Source organism: Rhinoraja longicauda, chromosome 3, assembly GCF_053455715.1.
Source record: "Rhinoraja longicauda isolate Sanriku21f chromosome 3, sRhiLon1.1, whole genome shotgun sequence".
Classification (NCBI taxonomy): domain Eukaryota; kingdom Metazoa; phylum Chordata; class Chondrichthyes; order Rajiformes; family Arhynchobatidae; genus Rhinoraja; species Rhinoraja longicauda.
The window spans coordinates 48946007-48957356 of record NC_135955.1 but is presented as its reverse complement, the minus strand read 5'-3'; the positions used below and the strand labels follow the sequence as shown (position 1 = coordinate 48957356).

At 40.1% G+C, this 11350-nt stretch overlaps 1 non-coding gene across 1 annotated transcript; it reads left to right on the top strand.

Moving 5' to 3' along the window:
* The first annotated feature begins 2319 nt into the window (after positions 1 to 2319).
* LOC144592516 (U6 spliceosomal RNA) lies at positions 2320 to 2426 on the top strand. The gene has a single exon (XR_013547141.1). It is a non-coding gene; the product is annotated as a U6 spliceosomal RNA (small nuclear RNA).
* The last annotated feature ends 8924 nt before the right edge of the window (positions 2427 to 11350 follow it).

The window sequence follows — 11350 nt, the reverse complement described above, 5'->3', positions numbered from 1 at the left end:
TTTCATATCTTTCATTAATTTGTTCCAATTACCTTCTATGTCTCTCGTTTCCCTTTCCACTGAGTCTCAGTCTGAAGAAGGGTGTCAACCTGAAACATCACCTATTCCTTTCCTCCAGAGATGTTGCCTGATCTGTTGTTACTCTGGCTTTATGTGTCTATCCCCTGCAGAAAGAGTTTGAAGGTAATTATGTGAGAGTAAGCAAAATGCAGATGAATAATTTTCAAGCTGAAATTTAATCGCTGTTTCTCCTTCCCAGGATGCTGCCTCACCTGCTGAGCATTTTCAGTATTTTCCGTTTTATTTCAGATTTCCAGCATTTACTGTTTACAGGAAAATTTTATAACTCACTGGGTCAGGTTTGGCCAGGACCTTTCTATCAACAGGACTGTTCTCCCTCATATTTTCACAGAACAGCTCACTAACACACCTGGACGGCACCGTGGCGCAGTGGTAGAGTTACTGTATTACAGCGCCAGAGACCCGGGTTCCATCCTGACTACAGGCGCAGTCTGTACGGAGTTTGTATGTTCTACCTGTGACCACATGCGTTATCTCTGGGTGCTCCGGTTTCCTCCCACACTCCAAAGGTGTACAGGTTTGTAGGTTAATTGGCTTTGGTAAAAATTGCAAATTGACCTGAGTGTGTTGGATAGTGCTGGTCAGTGCAGACTCTGTGGGCTAAAGAGCCTTTTTCTGTGCTGTATCTCTAAACTAAACTAAACTAAACTAAACTAAACTAAAATAAAATAAACTAAACACCCCCACCCCACCCACCCACCCTTTCTCTGAGTAGCAGAGCAAGAGAATGATATTTAGAGTCAGAATCATCCTTTAATTCTACTTACTTATGGTGAGAGTACTTCCTTTCTTGCTTCAGGCTTCTGCAAATCCTGAAACTGGGCAAATTATTTAGTTGATATAACAGCAGATGTAGCCTGTTGTTTCACAAATATCTTAAATCCAGAACTACAATGTTAACAAGGCATCTGCCTTTAAAAAAACATCAGCAGATTTACTGTTTCCCACACGTTAGTGTAAAGTCACTACTTCCTATGTTTCAGCTCATTATTTAAAGTAACTGTGCAAAATCGATCCTACACTTGCTAGTATACACACACCTGCATTCAATGGTCGTATTCAATAGATCGGGATCAGGAATGGAATTAGACTGGATTTTGTTCTCACTTTTATCCAGGTGGCATGGGAATTAAATATAGACTTACTAACATGCATCCAGCTAAGATCATTTTAATTTAGCGAGAATGGGCAATAAAGTTGTACTCCAGACACAGTTTCATCAAGATTTTTTTAAACTGAGTCATTCGGGGGATTTATTTAGTACAAAACTCAAGATTTATTTGGTACAAATAGTACAAAAGGCAAGATTTTCCATGCCTGACCTTTAAGTTGTTATCTGTAATAAGTGTTCAGATCATGTCAGTTGTGGGACATTGCCAACGGGACACATTGAGAATGTTGTGCAATTTATTCATTACGAGCAACAAATATAATAATTTGATTATCTCTGCAGGAAAGCTTTCTGCGTGGGAAATCAGGTGTCCCCGTTTTTTTCAAGAGGTTACCAAGAGTATTGACGGGGGCTGTGTGGTGGACATTGTTTATGTGGACTTTAGCAAGGCCTTTGACAAGGTTCCGCATGGGAGGTAGTCTGGATGGTCAGATTACATGGGAACCAGGCAGAGCTTGCCAACTGGATTCAAAATTATCTTGCTGGAAGGAGTAGGAGTGGAGAGTTGTTTTTTTTCCGATTAGAGGTCTGTGACTAGTGGTGCCACATGGATCAGTGCTGGGTACATTGCTATTTGTCATCTATATTATAAACAGGCCACAAGCATCACCCGGCAAGCCCTGAAATGGAACCCCCAAGGAAAAAAGGAAAAGAGGTCGCTGGAACAGCTGGAGAAGAGGTGTCCAGGCAGAAATGTCTGGGAGTGGGCTCAACGGGGGAGATCTCAAAAGAACCGCCAACAACCGAGTGAGATGGAGAACATTTGTCAATGGCCTATGCTCCCTAGAGGAGCAAAGGGCTTAAGAAGAAGAAAATGAATACTTTGTGCTCTATGAGGCAGCAACTCTACCGCTGCGCCACTGTGCCGCACTAATGCTTCACTTACGAAAAAAGACACAAAGTGCTGGAGTAACTCAACAGGTCAGGCAGCATCTCTGGAGAACATGGACAGGTGATGTTTTGGATCATATCCTCAAATTTCACCTATCCATGTTCTCCAGAAATGTTGCCTGACCTGCTGAGTTACTCCAGAACTTTGTGTCTTTTTTCATAAGTCAAGCATTAGGGTGCTCGCTTCGGCAGCACATATACTAAAATTGGAACGATACAGAGAAGATTAGCATGGCCCCTGCGCAAGGATGACGCGCAAATTCGTGAAGCGTTCCATATTTAAAAATAAATAAATAAATAAATAAATTTAAATTAAAAAAAAAAAAAAAGCATTAGAGCGGCACGGTGGTGCAGCTGTAAAGTTGCTGCCTCACAGAGTTTGCAGAGACAGGGACCCGGGTTTGATCCCAACTACGGATGTTGTCTGTACTGCGTTTGTACGTTCTCCCTGGGACCGCGTGTGTTTCCTCTGAGATCTTCGGTTCCCTCCCACACTCCAATGATGTACAGGTTTGTAGGTTAATTGGCTTGGTCTAAATGTAAAATTGTCCTTTGAGTGTGTAGGATAGTGTTACTGTGCAAGGATCACTGGTCAGTACGGCCTTGGTGGGCTGAAGGGCCTGTTTCCGTGCTGTATCTCTAAACTAAACTAAACTAAACATCTGCAGTTCCTTGGGCCTTCAAACAAAATTACAAGTGGAGGTAAGTCTTCTATTTCTATGAATGAAATAGTAATTCTGGAATGAGAATTGATTCACATTCAGCTTCATTATTCCAAATGGACCAAATCATGTTTTAACACTCACACGATGTTGCCTGTGAATACTTAATGGGTTCAATTATTGTCTCTCTGAGATGCGTTTTCTGTCAATTTCTTCCACCAATTTGGTGGCATTTCACAAAGCCCCAACCTTGGCTTGAACAACTGAGGTGGAGCATTAGCATCAGTTTTGACTTGGATGCATTTTAACATTCCCAGCTCACTTTAGAAAACCACCTCCCCTGTTTCCCCTGTAACATTCTCGCCCATCTTAACATGATGGATATTCCTCTAATTCAGGAGAAAAAAATTCAGTCAACTTTTTTCCATCTGTTTGGTCAGGAGTCTGCACTAATGATAAATTCTGAACTTGTTTTTTGATCTGTTATGTTATGTTAGCAGCACCAATTACTTGAATGTTGTCAATGGAAAAAGAGGGACCAGTAGAAAAGTTGAGTTTGGTGCCTGAGTGAGAAGGGTAAAGTATAGAGGAAGTTAAGTGATGATGATGTGCCAAGAAATATCAGTCTAGCTAAAGGAATGGCTATTTTGACTGTTGTTATAATTGTGTTCAACTTTCCACTCATAAACAGAACTATTAAGAGGATTTACAAATGGATCTTCAGATTTTAAGAAAAAACAAGCTTTCATTTTTGGAATGAATAGAGTCAGAATAGAGCCAAACACATTCTTGCTTGTTGAAAGACAACAGGGCAGCACACTGGTACAGTGAGAGACAGGGATCAATGCTGCTGTTGGGTGCTATTTGTGTGGAGTTCACACTTACACACTGTGACTGTGCGTTTTCTCCAAGTGTTCTGGTTTTCGATGACATGCCAAGTACATGCTTGTTAACAGCTTAACTGGTGACTGTACATTGCCCCCAGGCCCCTAGAATAGGGGGTGGCAGGAGAATTGGGAGCAGGAGGAATTAATGGGGATGCAAGAGTGAAAATGGGATTAGCCTTCTTCTTCCGTTTGAGACAGCAGAAATTATGTAACGCTCTCCAGGCGCTGTAGCCAGTGCAATGTGCTGTTGTCGAGGGCCGTGAGGTCTACCCCTTCACCAGGGGGACGGAAGACAGCGTAGTCAAAAATGACGTGCTGCGCTGTTTGCTGGTCTGCTCCACACATGCAGGCTGCTGTGTGAAGCAGAAGCAGAAGCAGAAGGGGATTAATGTGGATGCAGTGAGTCAAAGGGACTGTTTTGATGCCGAATTATGCCAACTTTTTTCTTTTTTCGTGTTTAACGAAAATGCAATGTAATACATTTACAGATGCTCATCCTATTTAGTATTATAATAATTAAATAATAATATTTAATCAAAAAATATGTTGTGCATTTCCATACTTCAGTTTAAACATTGCTATTTTAATTGGATTCAGATTTATAAACCATTCTGGTTAAAATATAAATTTGATTAACTACATTGAATTTCTAATACAATTCTCAACAATTGGTAAAGTTTTGATAAAATTAACAACAGAGATCATTTATATTTTTCTTTTAATTTCTGCAAATGGATAATGTTAGAAACATGCCTAAAATTCTTGCGTGTAGTGTCATGAATTGGAAAGAAGTAATCGGAGACCTTTTATTTTTTTGAAATTAGGGCTTATTCTAAATTTGGGAAAATTAATCACCAAGCATAAAATGTTTATCTGATTAATAAATAATCTTCAGTAAAATATACATAATCCTTGGTCACATCAGACATAGCTATGAGCTTCCAATTTAAACACAGGAAATATCCCATCAGCACAGTTCTGTGTGGGATAACCACCAAGACACTGCAAATGACATCAGCACAATTAGATTTGAGAACAGAAGGTCAGTCAACATTTTTGCATCTGTTCGTGTTCTAGTAACCCCTAATGAAAACTGCTTTTCATGAATGATAGGATTGGCCAATTCAATTTGATGGACTAACGACACTATTTTATCATTTGTATCCCTCCCAACTTCTTGAGAAGACGGTGGCAAGCTGTTTCATGAACCATTGAAGGTTTCTGAATTTGTGTCAGCTCTGTCTTTGGTACTGGATTCCACAATCATTGAAGATGGAGATGTTCTAGGAGTCTCTTCCTCCTCTCAGCTGATTAATTATTCAACATCACTCATAACTAGATGTAGTCGGACCATCTCTTCCACTGTGTGTGATATTACTTTTGTGCTGATTGTGCTGTTTAGCACACACCTTCAATGGTTCAATGGTTGTTTTCACGTGTGGTTCTCTGTTGCAGTTTTGCCTGGTTAGCACATCATGTTCAGACACATTTGGTGCTGGTGCCAGCATGTTGGTACTGCTGGCCTTTACTAAAATTAAACTCCTCAGCTGACATGGTGGGAATTGAATTTACATCTCAGGATCTTTAATATGCACCCTTGAAGGTCTTTTATATTGATCTGAACATATTCTACCTGATGGAACAAAACTGAAGGAAATTAAACTGTGGGGTGGTACTTATTTGTCACATTACTGAGGTACAGTGAAATTCATTTTTGTATACAGTTCAGTACAAGTATCACTATACATGAGTCTAAAGAAGGGTCTCAACCCGAAACATCACCTATTCCTTCTCTCCAGAGATGCTGCCTGAGTTACTCCAGCTTTTTGTGTCTATCTTAGGTTTAAACCAGCATCTGCAGTTCCTTTTTACACACTATACATAAACACTTTGACACATCTTAGATAAGCATTTAAGGTGCAGTACAAGTGTATAGCAGGAGTACACTGAGACAGTATACCTAGTCGCCAGTTTGGCACCATTTGCAAGTATTTTGTGCCTTTGTTTGCACACTAGCATTTGCAGTTCCTTGTTTCTAGATTAGGCGTTAGGCTCCATTGTGCTGTTATTGGTGATGCGGAGCTAACATTGAGTCCTATCCTCCTCCTTTCTACACTGAAATTAAACCAAAAAAACAGGAAATGCTAAAAATGCTCATTAGGTCAGGCTGCGTCTATGGGAAGAGAAACAGAGTTGTCACTTTAGGTTGAAGACCGTTCCATACTACTCTATTGTATGGTCCGTTGTAGGAGAGCTGGCAGCCAATTTATACCTAACTAGTTACCATCAATGTCAGATAATTTGTATTGTAATGTATATTGAAACAGAAACAGATGTCCTATTTACAACCCCACTGTTCATCAAAGTTGACCGACCTGTCAGTGGCCTTGGAGATGTTCTGGCAGGCTCTGGAGAATAGTACCTATTTCTTACCCCTTTATTCATCCATTAGACCATCAGCAAGACATTGGGGGAAAGAAAAACAGCCATAGTGGAAGGATCCTGTGGCTAGCTATCGCTGCTAAATCCAATGGTAGTTAAATATCAGAAAATGTGCAGTAAATTGTACATGGCTCACAACCCATTCTTCAAATTAATGAGGCCTAATCCTCAAGTGGGCATCATCATGGTGACTTTCATTGTTAAAAATGGGACTTTCGTCTCTGATCGCTTGTGCATTACTTTAAAATTCTTATGTTCTGAGATGGATAAAAGGACTTTGCTTCTATGATTTGCATAAAAGTTAATTCTAAACTGTGTAAAAGAAGGAAATGAAGCAAAAATTACACATACTTAACAGCATATAATAAAGTTACACCACACAAGAGATTACTTTTTATGCAATTAAACCATCGGAGAAAGTAACTCCTGTTTGGCACAATGTAAAAGTGCTTCAGTGTCTTGTTTGATCAAGTTTAAATTTTGTACTGGAGACATATCAGAGTATAGGCACAAAAAGCTGGAGTATCTCAGCGGGACAGGCATTATCGAGAGAGAGAGAGAGAGAAGAATGGGTGACATTTCGGGACGAGGCCCTTCTTCAGTCTGACCCATTCCTTCTCTCCAGAGATGCTACCTGTCCCGCTGAGTTATTCCAGCTTTTTGTGTCTATCTTCGGTTTAAACCAGCATCTGCAGTTCCTTCCCACACATATCAGAATACTTTATCTTCGGCCTTCTAGAGTATATTATTTCAGCTGCCTTGCAGTTGAAGGCTCGAGTAATCTTCCAAGTGAATACATGATTGATATTATTGGCAGTTATTCTTTAAATAATAAAACAGCTAAAATGGAGAAGGAAAGAATGGAATGTTCATGCTGCAAATATCAAATGGGAATCAGCTGGTAAACAATTTATTCGTAGGTGGCCACAGCTTTTTGAGTTTCTAAAGGTTTTGCTATCTTTCTTCAGTTCTTAGTCATCAATCTCCTCCATTACTTGGCCCAAATGGTCACTCTCTATGTGTTATTCTCAACAATAAGTGTCGTTTTCCACACAAGCCACATGGGATCCATTCTGAATCCATTCCCGGCCTATCCACGATTTAACCAGATGCATTTTCATCAAAAACTGAAAAATAATAATGACCAACAATCAGAACATGGATGACAATATCCAAGAGGCACAAGGCTAAAAATAATGCTCTGTTGGAATCAACAAGGTAAGTACAACTGCTGATAACATTTGGAAGCTTCTTGATCAAGCTTCTCATGCCTTTTCCAGCTAGACCACTGGGGAAGTAAACAATGTTATTTTTGGAGGAAAAAAATCAGTATTTTCTATAAAACATTGTTCCAGTCATTTTCAGAATCAGTGCATTATGACATTAAATGTGGTTATTCTAATTTAGTATAAAATTGGCAATCATGAAGTGACAATGGTTGCTTCTATGACATTTTTGTTCCAGCACATTTGGTGAGCATGGTGGTGGTCATAGCAACACCTTTAGGAAGAGTGACATTAACATTTCAGGGGCTGGGCAATTAAATGGTGAAGGCATATTGCAAATCACAGAGCCAAAACTGTAGCATTGCATCGTATCTGAGAGAACTAAGGTTCTGTGAATCTAAAAAGGTGTGTGAGAGAGAGAGAGTGAGTCCCATTTGCTTACGTCTGGCCATATCCCTCTAAGCCTTTCCTATCCATGTACCTGCCTAAATGTCTTTTAAAAGTCGCCATTGTTCCCAGCTCTACAGTTTCCTCTGGCAGTTTGTTCCACACACAATTCCCCATCAGGTATCTCTTAAATCTTTCCCCTCTCACCTTAAACTTGTGTCCTATTATTCTGAACTCCTCTATCTTAGAAAAAAGACTGAGCATTCACCTTATTTTTTGCCTCTCATTATATTGTATATTGTTCTATGGTTATCATTCAGCTTTCTATGCTCCAGGGGAAAATGTCCCAGCCTATACAGCCTCTCATTATAACTCAAGCCCTGGTAATATACCGATGATTTTTGTTTTCTGCACCCTGTCCAGTTTAATAACATTTTTTTCTAACATGGGGTGACCAGAATTGCACACTATACTCCAAATATAGCCTCACCAACATCACTAGAATTGTGCCTTATCTCCTATACACTATACCCTTGCCGATGAAAACAAGCATGTCACATTCCTTCTTCACGATCCTGCTTATCTGTGGCGCCACTTTCAACTAGGTCTTTCTACTCTACAACAGTCACCAGGGCCCTACCTTTTACAGTTTAGTCCTGCATTGGTTTGACTTAATAAAATGCATTCATCTTAATTAATTCCATCTGCCATTCCATCATCCACTGGCCCAGCTGATTCAGATCCTTTTGTAAAGTGAGATAGCCTTCCTCTTTGTCTGTTCTACCATCCATTTTGATGTCATCTGCAAATATACCAACCGCGTTAAAAATATTAATATCCAAATTATATTGAATTACTCCAGCACTTTGTATCTTTTGTTGTTTTAAGGCCAACAACTCACTAATGTGGATATGATTCGTGCACATCAACAAAGAGTGTCGCAGGATCAGCCTAAGAAACTTTTGCCTGACACCACATACAAGGGCTTGTTCACAAATGTTCGATTACCTTTTAGAGTTTCAACTGCACCTGCTTTCCACCAGAAAATCAAAGGGGGTTTGCTGCAAGACATTCTCAGGGTTGCTGTAAACTTGGGTGATTTCCTACCTGGAGAATCCTCAAGAAACAAATACTCATGTATTCTGAATATTTCTTGAGCACATAGGATTCTTGAGCACACAGGAAAAATACACGCAATGAGCTACTTTTGTGGCAAATGAAGTACAGTGTAAGGAGTAAAGAATTGCAGCCAGTTCAAGAGACGGTAAAATCCATTTATCAAAGCCCTTGTCCCAACTAATGTAACTGAGTTTAAAGAACATTTAGGATTGTTAAATTACTATGGTAAAGTCCAGCAATGATTTTAGCTCTATTGCACCGATTGTTTTGAAAGAATGTGAAGAAGAGGTAGTTTGAATGTTCAAGAAAAGAGCATAATTTTCTTCCATCTGCTGATGTCGATTGGTCAACAGACCGAGAGTTAATCTAATCTTTGATGCATCGTTGTTCGGTGCTGGGACTATGTTGTCCCTTTGAATGGACAATGGCTCTGTTCCGAGTACTGACAGCATCCGATAAAAAGCACTCTTCGTTGGCACAGAAGTTTCAGCCGCTATATTTGGAGTGTAAGAGTTCTATAATGACATGTGTGGACATCACTTCATCATTTACACTGATCACAAATCTTTGGTTTCTCTGTTCCATGAAATAAAGCCAGAGCATCATATGGTTTCTCCAGAGTTCAAAGGCGGGCTTTAACCTTCAGGTTGCATAAATATACTATTGTTTTCAAAGCAGGCAAATACCATGGAAACACAAATTCTCTCTCATCTTCTGATGCCAGAGGCTGAGTGCCAATGCTGAATCATCTGGAGACTCTATCTACGATTGCTCTGCAAAGTAGACAGTGGACAGCAACAAATTCTGTTGTGCCTTAGGCAGAGGTCAGACACTCTACCTGATAGAGGTGATCACCAGCAGAGTCGAAAGATTTTGTTAGTTATGTTGTCTTATCTTGGATGGGGAATGTATAGTTCAATAGACAATAGACAATAGACAATAGGTGCAGGAGTAGGCCATTCGGCCCTTCGCGCCAGTACCGCCATTCAATGTGATCATGGCTGATCATTCTCAGGAATTGTCGATGTTTTAAGTCAAAACCCTGCAGAGCGTAGAGTGGGAAGATTGGATCCATCTGCCCATCATCCCTCACCTCTTCCTGGTCTACCCATCACCTACTGGCGTGTTTCACCCTTCCCTCACTCCTGTTTATATTGGCTATCTTCCATCCTCACTGTCAGTTCCAGGTCTCAGCCTGAAATATAAACAATTCCTTTCCCTCACTGATGCTGCCTGACCCATTGGGTTCCTCAGTAGTTAGTTTTTGCCTCCATATTCCAGCATCTGCAGTTTCGTTTGGTTTAGTTTGGTTTAGCTTAGAGGCACAACACGGAAACATGATCTTTGGCCCAACAAGTCCGCACTGACCAGCAATCCCGTACACCAGCACTATCCTTCAACGTAGGGCCAATTTACAATTTTTACCAAAGCCAAATTTCTCACAATCTCACTTTGACATATGTATCCTGTATTGGCACAGCCAAGAGTAATATCTAAAGTAAAGGGCATTTGTTCACGTTCCACACACACTTACCTTGGATTTGGTTGCTCCTTCTACTTGTGTCATGCAGAGATCTTGTTGGCATCTGTGAACATACCATATTTTCGGTCCTCGTGTTAAGGCCATTAATAAAGTTTTAGAATGGTTACATTTGGGATTATGTCCAATAACGTGTCTCTAAGGTGAAGCATTTATTTCTTCAAACTTTCTGGCAGTCATTTTGGAGCCATTTTTTTGTATTGCATTCCATTTTTTTTTAGCCTAGAAACGCCATTACATCCAGACAACAGTGCTCGTCAAAACATTGGTCGGGCATACCTGTTCTCAATTTTAGCCATACCTGGGTGAAGTACAGCAACCGTTGGAGTTGCTCGGCTTTGTGGAGCTTCAGAGATCAAGTAAATTTATGGAGGTTAGGAATATTGAGGGGACTAGAGGGCCTAATTGCAGTGGGAGGATTGGAGAGGTTGGCGGACTGAAGGATTGAGGGATCGGTAGGCAGTGGTTTGTCAGAGGAGAGGAAGGAGGAGTGTTTGGTGAATCAAGGGTGGGAGTGGGTACCCTGAGAAACAATGGTAAATAAGGACCTTTTCTTTTAAACTAGAGACCCCATCCAATAGTGAGTCACTAAAAGTTGCTATCTTGAGAACGTTAAATTATAATAGTTCCCAGGACAATTTAGCCAAAGTTTCTCTTAGAACTCTCCAAAAAGAAACTGCCTGACAAATGATATGAAAAATCGCAGAACAAACTGTGAACGTTGTCATCAAACTTCCTTCCGGGAAATAAAACAAATAGTTGCACACTGAAAGAAACGGCTTTATACAAATGAATTTCCAAGGATCCACAGAAACCCAGTGCAAGGTACTTTATCAAAGCTTCTACACATCCAAGCAAATATTTCCCACATTTTTTCTCAAGCAACTACCTCCTCAAAAAGTCATATCAAATTTGTTAGACATCATATATTGTTCAAAAGCCAT